The sequence below is a fragment of the Acinonyx jubatus genome, chromosome C1 (genome assembly GCF_027475565.1).
Source record: "Acinonyx jubatus isolate Ajub_Pintada_27869175 chromosome C1, VMU_Ajub_asm_v1.0, whole genome shotgun sequence".
Taxonomy (NCBI): domain Eukaryota; kingdom Metazoa; phylum Chordata; class Mammalia; order Carnivora; family Felidae; genus Acinonyx; species Acinonyx jubatus.
This window is the reverse complement of record NC_069381.1, coordinates 82,177,578-82,192,591: the sequence shown is the minus strand read 5'-3', so window position 1 is coordinate 82,192,591 and position 15,014 is coordinate 82,177,578. Positions and strand designations below refer to the sequence as shown.

Genomic DNA, 15,014 nt, shown 5'->3' with positions numbered 1-15,014 from the left:
GAAATTATTTAACATAGGGAGGAATGGAACAAACTATTGAGAACACGAAAAATGCAGTGCTATCAGAAAAACATAAACAAGCTGTATTTTTCTCTCCTCTCAAGAGTTTTTGATTCTCTCTTCCACTCTGTTTCTGTAACAATTTCATCTTTCTTCCTGTGGATAAGGTCCTACCTGAAATGACATGACCGTTTCCTTTAAATTCTTCCTAAGACCTTTGTGTTTGACATGGGAAGGATTTAATTTTAAACAATGATTTTTAGACATACCCAATTCAGCGTTTGTGAGCTAAGATAAACTGCTTTTTAGTATTTTGTTGTGTTTTGTTTAAGGCTTTTCTTTATTTGAGTCTCCCTGTCCGATAAAATGTGTGTATATGTGTGTACGTGTATGTTTTCTCTGTCTTTTTTTTTTTTTATAAATGACAAATTTTTCTTTCCTCAGTCCTTTTCAGTGGCTTAAATAAAAGTTTAAAACCACCTGTTTGCAGAATAGCTGCTGATGCCACATTTTTCCTCTGTCATTGAAGTAACTTTGTGTTCTGTTGGGAGATGGTAGTAATGTTTTCTTCCAACTCCATACATTGGTTTGGGAAAAATCCATTTTAGTAATAAGAGTCAAATTATATTGTAGTGACCTCTCTGGTTAATTTACTTGTGGTTTCTCTTGTGGATAGTTTACTATTTCATATTGATCAGTAAGATATATTTAACCCAATATTTATTCATGTGTGCACAAGGTGAAGGATACTCGATTTATGTCACTGTCAAAGCCCTTTTTGGTCCTTATTACTTTGATTTAACCAAATCATTTTTTAAAAACTAAGCTAAATAGCAAACTTTTGACAGCATTCAGGCAGTACTGATTTTAGAGAGGAGAGTGTCAGGGGGCAAGTGGCCTTTGGCTTTTAGAATGGTATGTTATTTGCTTAACTGATTTCTTTCTCTGTATTTCTCTTGCAATTGTCTTGGAAATCAGTTCTTAACCACAGAACACTAAGGAAAAGATACCAGTGAAACATTAAATTACTAGCTTAATCTCATATGTTGTTTGAACTAAGACCCGTTTGAGAAGTCCACGCCCTTACACTCACCTCAGTCTAACCTTAGTCTGTGGGGTTAATCTGCCTGATATTACTTACAATTTAGAACAATGGTATTCAAGCCTTTTCAGGTTTTATGTAGTTCATATATGCAGCACATTTTAATCAGTAACCACTTTCATTATACATAGTATCTTCCTTTTCTCTCAAAGTAATAACCTGTGATTCATGAGTTATAGTACCACCAGAGAGCATGAAATTAATCATTAAAATATAATGCAGTGAAGAAAAATACATTAAGCCTAAAGGAACACATTTAAGCATAGATGTCTCAGTTGATCCTGTTGATTCACCAAAGTTCATTTTTGTTTGAAGAATCAGAATGAATTATGAAAGCTCAGTTTTCTATCAAATTTGAATGCGTACATTGGGTTTCCTTTCCTTGAATGAATTCCTTAAGACCATTGTCTAGAGACTGATCTGACTGTGACCATTGCTTTAGTCTCAAGTACATGGAGTAATCTTAAAAAAAAATCAGTATGGAACAAAATACAGGTTCACTTGATAAATGTGAAAAGAACAGAAGGTGATGGTGACAACCCACTATAATAGTGATTTAACTTTCCCCATAAGCTACCTACAGAATCTCAGGTTTCAGTGAGGCAGCCAAGAAATATCTCTATTTCTGAAGAAAAAAAGTTACTGAGGTAAAGTTGCCTTGTGTGTTCACTCCATAATGTCTAGCCTTAATTAAGTATCACATCAGGGTTTGAAGGATTGGGAGCATAAAAAACAATCAGAATGTCACCAAACCCCAAAAATGGAATATTTCAGGCTGAAAGATAAAGCACAATGATGCATTAGTAAGTAATAGATATTAGGCGATAGAACCTAGCTCATATACTCAAAAATTGTTGTCACTATGGTAATTGTAGAAGCAGCATGAGAAGTGAAGTTGTTTTGTTTTGTTTTGTTTTCCCTGGTACATAAATGTGATTCAGACCCTGGGATCTGGAGCTAACTGGGTTGAGGTCTAGTTTAGTTCTTTTAAACTGTGACTTTAGGAAGGTTACTTAGCTTCTCTGAGTCATATTTTCATAACCTGTTAAATAAGGAAAATTATAATAGGAAATATAATAAATGTCACAAGTTGACATATTCTTGTTAGGAAAAAGGACAAATGTTAAAAAATAAAAGTATGAACAAATATCTTAGGAAAATCCCTGCCAATGAAATAATTAGTATTCTAAAATCATTAACGGTAGCTATGTGCTTTTGAAAGTCATCTTACTTTATGGGATTACATTTTGGACAAAGCTGAATTTTGTCAAGGATGACTTTTGAATACAAATTCTCCTGGGAAGGTTTCAGAGAAGGTGAATACCCAATCCTGGTCACTTACCCTGACTTCAGTGGTACCTTCACAGTACTTCATTTAGTTTGAATTGATAACCAGTATAATGCCAATATCTGTTCATTTAAAAGCAAGTAAGAATAATTTTAGAAAAGTGTAATTTTGTTCGGTGTCCTGTTCCTCTCCACTGACATGGATAATTAAGAGTAGACTATAGAAGTATAATTAAAAGAAAATGTATGCAGCTACAGGAAACCTTTAACTTTCTGAATAATAGTAATTTTGGTAAATATTTACAGCCAAACTCAAATGCTACCTACCACTCTAATGCTTTCACAATCACAAGTCAACGTCCATTCCTTGAATTATCAGTTAGTGAGTGTTTCACATTTACCCTGAATCAGAAAGGGATTTCAGTCCATTGTCTACAGAATCATAGTGCATTTCAAGTCAAACAGAAACAGTTTCTGAATTACTTATACTCTAGCTTCCATTCATTTGAGAATTTTCTATGCTTATTAATTAAGAAAATAAGTTACTAAAATCATGGACTTGGAAAATGGGAAGATAAAGGAAACAACTGGGAGAAAAGTACATTTTTAAGGAGCATTTTGAAAAAAGGGAAGGCAGGGGTTATGAATTAATTGGTAGAGGTGGGAGAAAATATTTCAGAATACCCTCTATCATAACTGTTTTTGTCCCTGGGAAGGGGAAGGGTTATGGATCCAAAGGAGAGAATAAAGATTCAACTTTGCAGAAGCTATGGATTATTTATTTATTTATTTAAACTTTTATGTTTTTTTTATTCAGTGTATAAATGACAGTTCTTTCTTGTCTCCTTTCTTTTACTGATTAGGCACCACCAATCTAAGGAAATGCTATCTCGACTTGCTAAAGCTTTTAATTTTTTTTAAAGTTTTTAAATTTTAAACCTGTTCTGTGAGTTTGAATTGTTAAAAATATGCTTGTCCTCCCTATTTTAAACTGTCCTGTGGACCGTACTCAAAGTATTTCTCCTTTCTAAGAAATTAAGCTGGGCAGTAAAAATGTGTCTGATTGTGTGATTTGGGAAGTTACTTCATTCCAAATGATAGCTCCTTGTAGTTTTTTTTTAAAGGAGAGAATAAATTTATTATTATTATTATTATTAATAATAACATATGAAATTTATTGTCAAATTGGTTTCCATACAACACCCCGTGCTCATCCCAAAAGATGCCCTCTTCAGTGCCCATCACCTACCCTCCCCTCCCTCCCACCCCCCATCAACCCTCAGTTTGTTCTCAGTTTTTAAGAGTTTCTTATGCTTTGGCTCTCAGCTCTTTGTAGTTTTAAGGTGTATTTCTAGAGTTAAGCATGGCCAGATGTATAGACTTCAGTATAGTTTTTTAAAAGAAATTAGACCTCCTGCACATGAATTCAGTGACCAATTTAGTAGTTTAATTAAAAACTGTGAGATTAATGACTAATGACGATTCTATCACTAGGGAATTTTTTACGTTGGATCTGCTTAATCTTAATCATAGCAGATAGTGTTGTAAAAATATGTTGGAATTCAGTAGCCTTCTTTCTTCATTCTGGAAGAAAAATTCAGTTTTGGAAAGCTGAACATTTGCAATAAGGAATTGATAAGAATATGAAAAAGATCTAGGGCCAAAATCCTGAGGAAACTGGATATCTTTAAGCAATCATCTTTCCTTAACTATTTGAATACAGCATTTTACCAAACTCTGTATATAAACAGGCAAGAATGCAAGAGCTGAAAAATAGACCTTACTGTAAAGGTAAACCTATCTGATCATTGTGGGAGAATTTTTAATAAGCATAAATTTGTTATAAAATTAAAAACACTAAAATTAAAGACAATGAGACTGAAAAAAATAAAGTTATAAAATAATATGACAAAGAAAATATGACGAGATTTGTTATGGTCCAGGCTTTAAGTGAAGCTAACGAGGATATTGAAAAGTAGGATTGGCCAACTTATTTTTCTCCCTCTTAGCTGTCTACAATGACAAATATGAATAGAAACCTTCAGTCCTTAAAACTGTAAGAAAATTTCAACATCGTTTATACCCTGCCTTAATTTAAAAATATTTCATAAGGCATTCTAAGATTATAAATTTATATATAGTCAAGATTTTCATTTTCAAATGTGACATGTTTACCTTCAGGACTTCATTTGCTCTTAATCCTCTATATCAAAACAGAAAGTTTTTTTTGGCCTCAAACATCAATAGTGTGGTCATTCACAGATAACCTGGAGGCAGGAATACCACTAAGATAACTCTTAATAGGATTATATATTTCCTATGGTTTAAAATTATTTCTTCTTCCATTGCTTGTAATTAAAATGTTATGCTAGTAGGTGTGAACTCATTGTATTACTTTTCTTTTAGAATGTTCACTACAGATATCTACTTATTGATATTAGGAACTCAGTACGTTTATTTAAAGTTATTTATTTTGTATTTCACAAAATCAAACCTCAATTCATGGTAAAAAAGAAAACATTGTATTAAACAGACCTGGGTTCTAATTATCCTGATTCTCTCATTTTTTTTTTTTTTAATTTTTGTGATTGTGGTCAGTTCTTTCCTGAACTATCATTTCTTTTTCTGTCAATTGGATTTATGCTTCATTATTTCATGCAATAGCTGTAATGATTAACTGGTGTCATATACATATAATGCCTCAGATAGCATCTTTCACATAAAATATGTATTTTTAAAATATTAGTAGTTCTGGGGCGCCTGGGTGACTCTGGTCGGTTGAGCGTCTGATTTCGGCTTAGGTCATAATTTCGCAGTCTGTGACTTCAAGCCCTGCATCGGACTCTGTGCTGACAGCTCAGAGCTTGGAGCCTGCTTCCGATTCTGTGTCCCCTGCTGTCTCTGCCCCTCCCCAACTCGTACTCTGTCTCTCTGTCTCTCAAAAATAAATATTAAAAAAAATACCAGGTACTTCTTTCAAACATCATTGTTGCACATATCATGTGTCTTATGTAAATGTCATTTGGCTGGAATTTTGTTCAACTCCAAAAATTAACAAGTGATATCGAAGCCTGTTAAAATATGTGAAAGAGGGGGGAGTTAATGAAGTTAAAAGAATTATGAGGATATATTTTGCAGATATATTTTATAAGAAAGTTCCTTAATTTTATTTGTCAATATTACCAGTGAGAAGGGGGAGTTTCTGAAATTCAGATCAAATTAAAGAGACCCAGTTCATTTTGCTTTTTACTTCTATTTTAAAAATCTGTTTAACACCCTCTGTATTGCTAGCCCTCTGGTGTAAATTGAAGGAGATTCAAAGGAAGTGTGTGGCATAGGTTTTGTCTATATGGGATTATCTACATCTAATCCACTAGGGACTAAGACTCAAATCCAAGGCTGACCTCCCCAACCCTTATTATTTTACTGCAGTGTACATATGGATTGATTTTTCAGTGTTTTTCTGAGCATTTTTAGACTCTCTCAGGACCAATGTATTGGTGAAAATTATTTCTTGGTATTCTGAACGATATATAGAAGGGATTTAGTATTATCCTTTTCTGAAAAGAAATCTCTACACAATTATTTTTTAAAAAAGCCCAGGTCATATCTGTTTGTACAAACTGGACTAAGCTTATAATGTCTCTAAGCAAGTATATTAGCTTCAAAGAAAGTCTTTTTTCTAGACTTCTGAGCATCCCTGTATTTGTTCATTAAAACTTTTTTGACTACTAGGAAAGAAAGAATTGGAGATGAACCTATTTTGCACCAGGAAAATGTAAAATGTGCTCTTTCTGAAAGATGACTCAAATATTAAACTTTTTAATGTTAGGTTATGATAATTTTATTTCATTGAGAATTTCAGCTTGGTTGTGTAAAAGCATTCTCACTATCCTCTACCTTTATCATAATAATTAAAGAGACAATCTGTGTCCTTACCTCCCAGGTGCTTGGAAATTGATATTATGAGTGCTTATGAATGTCCCCTTGAGGCACTGCTGACTGGGCCACTTTGAAGAAAAATCTCTTCATCAATAATGAAGCCCTGAGGGCCACTTCTCAGGGGACCCACACAAAATTACATGTCAACTCCAGGCCTGATTTATACAGATGGTGCTCATGGATGGAGCCCTGACTGCACCTCCTCTTCTCCCATATTTTATTACCCACCATCCTGCGAATCCTCCCCACTGCCCTTCCCCCACTTACACTTCTTTCTCCAAACTTCATCCCCTAATTTTCAACTTGTTTTACCTGCCCACAATGGATTTACCTAACTAGATTTTTTTTGTTGAATCTTTGTGAAATCCTTTGAATGGTATTAAAAATTGACTATAGCAGCATGTTAAAACTTTAAAAATGTTAGTTTGATGTAAAAGCCATGTGAAAATCTTCAAAACAATAGAAGAGAATGTGTATTTACTGTATGTTAATTAATGTAAGTATTCTGGAATACGGGACAGGCCTGCAGATATGTTTGCTCTACATGTTGGGTCCCTTGCTCTCTGACCTTGTGGAAATCATTCAACCACTTTGAAGAGTTTGCTGACTTCTCAATGAGTTTGCTATTGATCAGTCTTTTAAGGATGGTTTGTAATAAAATACGGCAATGGTGAAATTGTTTGGAAATGTGACCTGCTGAGTGATCATATTGAGGAAATGCAGACGTGATGTTGTCATAGCTACTGTATTTTACATGCTAGGCAGGATTAAGTATACCATTTATACTGACTCTATGGAATTGATATACTTAATGATTTTTAAACTTTCTTCATGCTTGCCTGCTTCATTTTCTTTTTCAATCAAACAAATGAGTTAAATCTAAATCTCTCCTGAGCACACAAAGTCCAATCCTTCTATATATTGGTGGAGTTTTGTGAGGGTGATATGGAATTTATAAATTCATATTTTGTGTCTCTTGGATGGTGTTATCCTTAACTAGAAATTGCAGCTAGAGATTCCAAATAAGGAGCTGAGACTCTCTTAGTTTCTCCAGTGTGTTTCTTGATTGATAACTGTCAGTGGAAATCAGAGTATAAATTTTGGGGTTTCTAGCCCATAGGGAATGTAAGTTACCTTTCTCTGACTCCTTGTACCTGTTCCACAGTGACCTCAAAGCTTTGAGAACTTTTCTTTCAGTTATGTTTTCATGATAAATATTGGGGAGTACAGAGTAGAATGCTTGATTAAAATGCTCATATTTCAAAGAAAGCTATTTAGTTCTCACAGATTTCAGGAGTTAAATAATAGCATAACAGCTTTCACAGCAAGATGCTTTTTTGGGGGTTAACTTTTATTAATTTTTTTTCATTCCTCTGATTAAATTTTATTTATTTATGTATTTAAATTTATTTGAGAGAGAGAGAGAGAGAGAGAGAGAGTGGGGGAGGGGGTAGAGGGAAAGAGAGAATCTTAAGCAGGCTCCACACTCAGCACAGAGCCCAATGTGGGGCTTGATCCCATGCCCTAAGGATCATAACCTGAGCCGAAATCAAGAGTTAGAGTCAACTGAATCAGCCACCCAGGCACCCATACTGTGATTTGATTTTTAGAATTATTTTGCATGATCATTACAGAAAGAAAAATGCCAAAAAGAGTGAATTGAAGCCGTCAAACATACATAGTCACACCACCTAAAATAGCCCGGCTCAATGATTTAATACTTTTCTATGCGTAAGGAATTTTTTCCTAAACAGTTTTAATCATATTCAGTTTATATTTGTTTTCTTCTCCATTCAGAACTGTTTCCTCACGTTCATACTAACTTTTAAAATAGTTTAAATACTCTTTCCATAATTTGGCTATTGTTGAAAGTGCTGCTATAAACATTGGGGTACAAATGCCCCTATGCATCACCACTCCTGTATACTTTGGGTGGATTCCTAGCAGTTCTTTGGAAAGAGCCTAAATGTCCATCAATGGACGAATGGATAAAGAAGATGTGTTTTATATATACAATGGAATATTACTTGGCAATGAGAAAGAATGAAATCTGGCTATTTGCAGCAATGTGGATTGAAGTGGAGGGTATTATGCTAAGTGAAATAAGCCAAGCACAGAAAGACAGATACTATATGTTTTCACTCCTTTTTGGATCTTGAGAAACTTAACAGAAGACCATTGGGGAGGGGTAGGGGGGAAAAAGTTAAAGAAATGGAGGGAGGCAAACCATAAGAGACTCTTAAGGACTGAGAACAAACTAAGGGTAGATGGGGGGTGAGGGAGAGGCGAAAGTGGTTGATGGGCATTGAGGAGGGCACTTGTTGGGATGAGCACTGGGTATTGTATGGAAACCAATTTGACTATAAATTATATTAAAATAAAATAAATAAAATAAAATAAAATAAAATAAAATAAAATAAAATAAAATAAATAAAATAGTTTTAAATAGCACTGTAAGATTCCACGCAGTGGAGATACCAAAATTTATTCAAGCCTCTCCTTTATTATCAGATAATTACTTTGTTTTTAGTAATAGTTATTTAAAATGCTTCAATAACTTTTTTCCTTAAGACATTTTGCCTAGAATACACTTGAAAAGGTTGGCTTCATTGATATGTAGTGCATTTCAGTTTGCCTTTTCCACCTACCTACATGATTGAACTGAATTGTGTGTGTGTGTGTGTGTGTGTGTGTGTGTGTGTGTTTTAAAGCATTTTTAAAAGGAAAAATGGCCCATTATTGGGTGCAAAGACAGAACGGAAAAAGTGGAATTGGAACCAATTACTAATTTGCCTCATCCCTCCACCACATTCAGGGTTAGAGAACATATAGGCATCTGAGCGTAGTTTCCCTTGATGTGGATATGACTTCATTTGCACTCAGTGCTGATTTGATGCTTTATTCTAGATCATGGCTTGACTGCCTGATACTTCTTTATTTTTTCTGCCAAGAGTGAGGTTGGGTTTCAGGTTATTTTAAATAGGTAAATCTCAGGTTTTTGTCTTGAATGAATAAATATATATAACACCAACTGCAGGTGTTCCAATGTGTGACCACAAATGGAAACTTTTGTATTGTACCTTCCACCCTGTACCTCTCCCTCTCTTCAAACCACTCTAGCAGACCAGGTTCTCAATGGATTCTTTCACCCTAGACCTATATATCAGAAGTGTGTGTGTGTGTGTGTGTGTGTGTGTGTGTATACATACACATATACAGAAGCTTGTGTGTGTGTGCAATTTTTTCTCCTTTTTCTTTTTCTTATGGTTCTCAGGAAGAGGAAGAGAGTGGTGAATGTAACTATTTACACTCAACACATTTTTCTCACAGCGACAAATTTAATAAAGCAAAACATTCTTCTAAGGTATGTTAACCAAACTAGCTTTGATTCATGCTACATTTTAAAGCTAAAATTTGCTAGTAACCTGAGCTCTGAACATTGGTATGTTTAAACATATGCAGATAGTTCAAAGAGATAAAAACATATGCAGAAATTTCTTACATGATCCATGAAAATCACTGCCTATGACACCTCCATCCCAGGCTAGACAGTAATAAATGTTTATTCTTTATACATGTTTAAGATCACATTGTTAAAGGATTCAAGAGGGAAATTATCAATTGTACATGTGACTATTTTAAGGATTTGAAATATTTTTGAGTTGTATACCTATTTATACATCTGTTATCAGTGTATTAATGTATATGAAATGGTATCCTTTTCAACATTAAAATTATTTTTAATTATTTAGTGGACAGTTGTGTGAAAACTCCTATCTGATTTTATTTTGTATTTGTTTGAATATTCATTAATTTGAATATCTTTCCCACATTTTAAAGGGGCTTGGAGTTTCTTTTATTTATTTATTCATTTATTTATTTGTTTTTCATTTTATTTTATTTTTTAATTGTTTTCAATATATGAAATTTATTGTCAAATTGGTTTCCATACAACACCCAGTGCTCATCCCAAAAGGTACCCTCCTCAATACCTGTCACCCATCCTCCCCTCCCTCCTACCCCCCATCAACCCTCAGTTTGTTCTCAGTTTTTAAGAGTCTCTTATGCTTTGGCTCTCTCCCACTCTAACCTCTTTTTTATTTTCCTTCCCCTCCCCCATGGGTTTCTGTTAAGTTTCTCAGGATCCACATAAGATCCTGTTTCACTATGATATGTTGTGCAGAAGATCGATTCAAGTTACATCTGAAGGCAGTTCTCTGTGCTTCTTGGATTTCAGTGCCTTTTTCCTTCCCCAGATCAGGGAAGTTCTCAGCTATTATTTCTTCAAGTACATCTTCAGCACCTTTCCCTCTCTCTTCCTCCTCTGGAATACCAATTATGCGTAGATTATTTCTCTTTAGTGCATCACTTAGTTCTCTAATTTTCCCCTTATACTCCTGGATTTTTTTTATCTCTCTTTTACTCAGCTTCTTCTTTTTCCATAATTTTATCTTCTAGTTCACCTATTCTCTCCTCTGCCTCTTCAATTTGAGCCGTGGTCATCTCCATTTTATTTTGCAGCTCATTAATAGCATTTTTTAGCTCCTCCTGGCTGTTCCTTAGTCCCTTGATCTCTGTAGCAATAGATTCTCTGCTGTCCTTTATACTGTTTTCAAGCCCAGTGACTAATTTTATGACTATTATTCTAAGTTCACTTTCTGTTATATTGTTTAAATCCTTTTTGATCAGTTCTTTGCCTGTTATTATTTCCTGGACGTTTTTTTGAGGGGAATTCTTCCGTTTGGTCATTTTGGATAGTCCCTGGAGTGGTGCGAAACTGCGGGGCACTTCCCCTGTGCTGTCTTGAGTAACTTGCGTTGGTGGGCGGGGCCGCAGTCCGACCTGATGTCTTTCCCAGCCCACCACTGGGGCCACAGTCAGACTGGTGTGTGTCTTCTCATTCCCTCTCGTAGGGGTGGGATTCACTGTGGGGTGGCGTGGCCCATCTGGGCTACTTTCACCCTGCCAGGCTTGTGGTGCTGGGGATCTGGCGTATTAGCTGGGGTGGACCGGCAAGGTGCACAGGGGCAGGAGGGGAAGGCACCGCTCGCTTTTCCTTCAGAGGTCTGCTTCGGGAGGGGCCCTGTGGCATTGGGAGGGAGTCAGACCCCTGCCGCTGGAGGGGTGGATCCGCAGAAGCACAGAGTTGGGTGTTCATGCGGTGCAAGCAAGTTCCCTGACAGGAACCGGTTCCCTTTGGGATTTTGGCTGGGGGATGGGTGAGAGAGATGGAGCTGGTGAGCACCTTTGTTCCCCGCCAAGCTGTGCTCTGTAGTCTGGGGCTCAACAACTCTCCCTCCCCTTGTCCTCCAGCCTTCCCGCTCTCCAAGCAGAGCTGTTAGCTTATAACCTTCCAGATGTTAAGTCCCGCTTGCTGTCAGAACACACTCCGTCCAGCCCCTCCGCTTTTGCAAGCCAGACTTGGGGGCTCTGCTTGGCCGGCAGGCTGCCCCTCTGCCCCGGCTCCCTCCCGCTCCCTCCCGCCAGTCCGTGTAGTGCACACCACTCCTCCACCCTTCCTACCCTCTTCTGTGGGCCTCTTGTCTGTGCTTGGCTGGGGAGACAAGCCTAGCTCTAGTCTTCTGGCGGTTTTCTGGGTTATTTAGGCAGGTGTAGGTGGAATCTAAGTGATCAGGACGCGGTGAGCCCAGCGTCCTCCTATGCCGCCATTTCCCCAGGTCTCCTGGAGTTTCTTTTAAAAAATGTGCTTTAACAGAATTTTAGTGTAAGAGTAAAATAAGAGAAAAATATAAATAGAAATACAAATAAGAAAAGTAGAAATATCTTCCAACAAAGTGAGTTTAGAGGGAACACAATTCAACATAATAAGAGCCTTGTATGAAAAACCCTCAGCTGACATCATAGTCCATGGTGAAGAGCTGAAAACTTTTTTTAAAGATGAGGAACAAGACAAAATGGTCCCTTCTGACCACTTTTATTTGATAGTACTGGAAGTCCTACCTGCAGTAATCAGAGAAGAAAGAAAGAAAGAAAGAAAGAAAGAAAGAAAGAAAGAAAGAAAGAAAGAAAGAGAAGGAATCTAAATTGGTAAGAAGTAAAACTGTCATTATATGCAGATGGTGTGATACTAAATATGGAAAACTCTAAAGACTACACCAAAAAACTCTTAGAACAAATGAATTCAGTGAAGGTGCAAGATACAAAATTAATACACAGAAATCTGTTGTTTTCAATATACTAATAATGAAGTAGCAGGTGGAGAAATTAAGAAAACAACCCCATTTAAAAATAACATCAAAAAGAATAAAATACCTAGAAATAAATTTAACCAAGGAGATGAACAATCTGCATTCTGAAAACTATAAGGCATTTATGAAATAAATTGAAGATGAGACAAATAAATAGAAAGACCATGCTCATGGATTAGAAGAATATTGTTGAAATGTCTTTATTACCATAAGTCATCTACAGATTCAACTCTTTCAAGATACCAATAATATTTTCCACAGAAATAGAACAAATAATCATAAAATTTGTATGGAAACACAAAAGATCCTGAAGCAATCTTAAGAAAAAGTAAAGTAAAGCTGGAGGTATCACAATTCTAGATTTCAAGCTATATTTCAAAGCTGTAGTGACAAAAACAGTATGCTGCTGGCACAAAAATAGACATTTAGATCAATGAAACAGAATAGAGTACCCAGAAATAAAAAACCACATTTGTATGGTCAATTAATCTATGACAAAAAGAGGCAAGAATACAAAATGGGGAAAAGACAATCTCTTCAATAAATGGTGATGAGATACCTGGACTCTATAAACTGGACCATATAGTTTTCTACTACCATACACAAAAATAACCTCAAAATTGTTAAAGACCTAAATGTAGGACCTGATGCCATAAAATTCTTAAAACATAGGCAGTAATCTCTTGGACATTGGCCTTAGCAATACTTTTCTGGATCTGTCTCTTCAGGAAACAAAACAAAAGTAAAAATAAACAATTGGGGACTACATCAAACTAAAGCTTTTGCACAGCAAAGGAAACTATCAACAAAATGAGAAGGCAACCCACTAAATGGAAGAGGTATTTGCAAATGATATACTTGATAAGAGATTAATATCCAAAATATACATACTCATATAATTGGACACCAGAAATACAAATAATCAATTTAAAAATGGGGAGAGGACCTGAATATTCATTTCCCCAAAGAAAAAATACAAATGGCCAACAGATACCTGAAAAGATACTCAGCATTACTAATCACTGGGGAAATGCAAGTCAAAACCACAGTGAGCTATCAGAATAACTAGAATAACACACAGTCAGAATAACTAGTACCAAAAAGACAAAAAAGTGTTGGTGAGGACGTGGAGAAAAGAATGGATGTGCACTGTTGGTGGGACTGTGAATTGGTGTAGCCTCAAAAAATTAAAAATAGAAATCCCATATGATCCAATAATTCCACTTCTGAGTATTTATCCAAAGAAAATGAAAACACTAACATGAAAATATATATGAACCCCTATGTTCATTGCAGCATTACTTACAGTAGAAAATTATGGAAGCAATCCAAGTGTCTGTTGACAGATAAATGGATCAAGAAAATGCGGTGTATATACCCATAATGGAATACTACTTACCCATGGAAAAGAACTAAATCTTGCCATTTGCAACAATGTGGATGGACCTAGAGGGTATTATGCTAAGTGAAAGAAGTCAGACTGAAAAATACAAGCACCGTATCATTTCACTTTATATGTAGATCCAAGAAAGCAAAACTAATGAACAAACAAAAAACAGACTTATAAATACAGAGAAAAAACTGGTGGCTTCCAGGGTGGGGCGGAGAGGGGATAGGCAAGATAGGTGAAGGGGATTAAGAGGTACAAACTTCCAGTTACAAAATAAATTATTCATGGGGAAGAAAACTACAGCATGGGAATACAGTCAATAATATGGTAATAACTTTATATGATGACAAATGATAAGTATACTTTCATGGTGAGCATTTCATAATGTACATAATTATTGAATCACTATTTTGTACATCTGAAATTCATATAATATGGTAAGGCAATTATATTTCAATAATAAAGTACACGCACATACAAAAGAAAAGTAGAAATATCACAGATTTTAAGAAACTTAGATGCTAATGAATTATAAAATCACAAAATCAATACTCTTTTGGAAACATTATCCACTTAAACTAACTTCAGGCAAATTCAGAAGCAGCAATGGACTAGTAGACTTGATCTATTATAGTATTTATTATAATGTAGTATATAATGGATCATTATTGTTTGTTTCAATTAAAATGAAAGTGTAGCACAGATTAGTGATTAAGAATGTACACTCCGGGGGCTCCTGGATGGCTCAGTCGGTTAAACGTCTGACTCTTGATATTGGCTCAGGTCATGATCTCACAGTTTGTGGGTTTGAGCCCTGCATCAGGCTCTGCACTGTCAGTGCAGAACCTGCTTGGGGTTCTCTCTCCCCCTCTCTCTTCTCCTTTCCTCTCCCGCCTCCCCCAAAATGAACAAATAAGCTTAAAAAAGAGTGTAGACTCTGGAATTAAAGTGCTAATGTCCACCATATCCTAGCTGTGCCACATCCTAGTTTTTGACATTGGCAAGTAACTCCAATTTTCCGTGTTTTTATTTCCTCATCTGTACAATGGGGGCAGTAAAAGTACCTATATCATAGAATTGTTGT

The 15,014-nt window shown here is 35.8% G+C and overlaps 2 protein-coding genes across 27 annotated transcripts in view; one reads left to right on the top strand and one right to left on the bottom strand.

Moving 5' to 3' along the window:
* DPYD (dihydropyrimidine dehydrogenase) overlaps positions 1–15,014 on the top strand; it is an 854,343-nt gene that overhangs the window by 703 nt on the left and 838,626 nt on the right. The window lies entirely within an intron of this gene.
* The window catches only part of LOC106968096 (keratinocyte proline-rich protein-like), a 177,101-nt gene that overhangs the window by 147,055 nt on the left and 15,032 nt on the right, over positions 1–15,014 (bottom strand). Inside the window, exon 2 of one of the 25 annotated variants that reach the window (XM_053204016.1) lies at positions 2,445–2,512. The exons of the other annotated variants lie outside the window; for them this stretch is intronic. The gene's annotated coding sequence lies outside the window, so the exon portion shown is untranslated. The remainder of the gene's footprint in view (positions 1–2,444; positions 2,513–15,014) is intronic. 25 annotated transcript variants of the gene reach the window in all.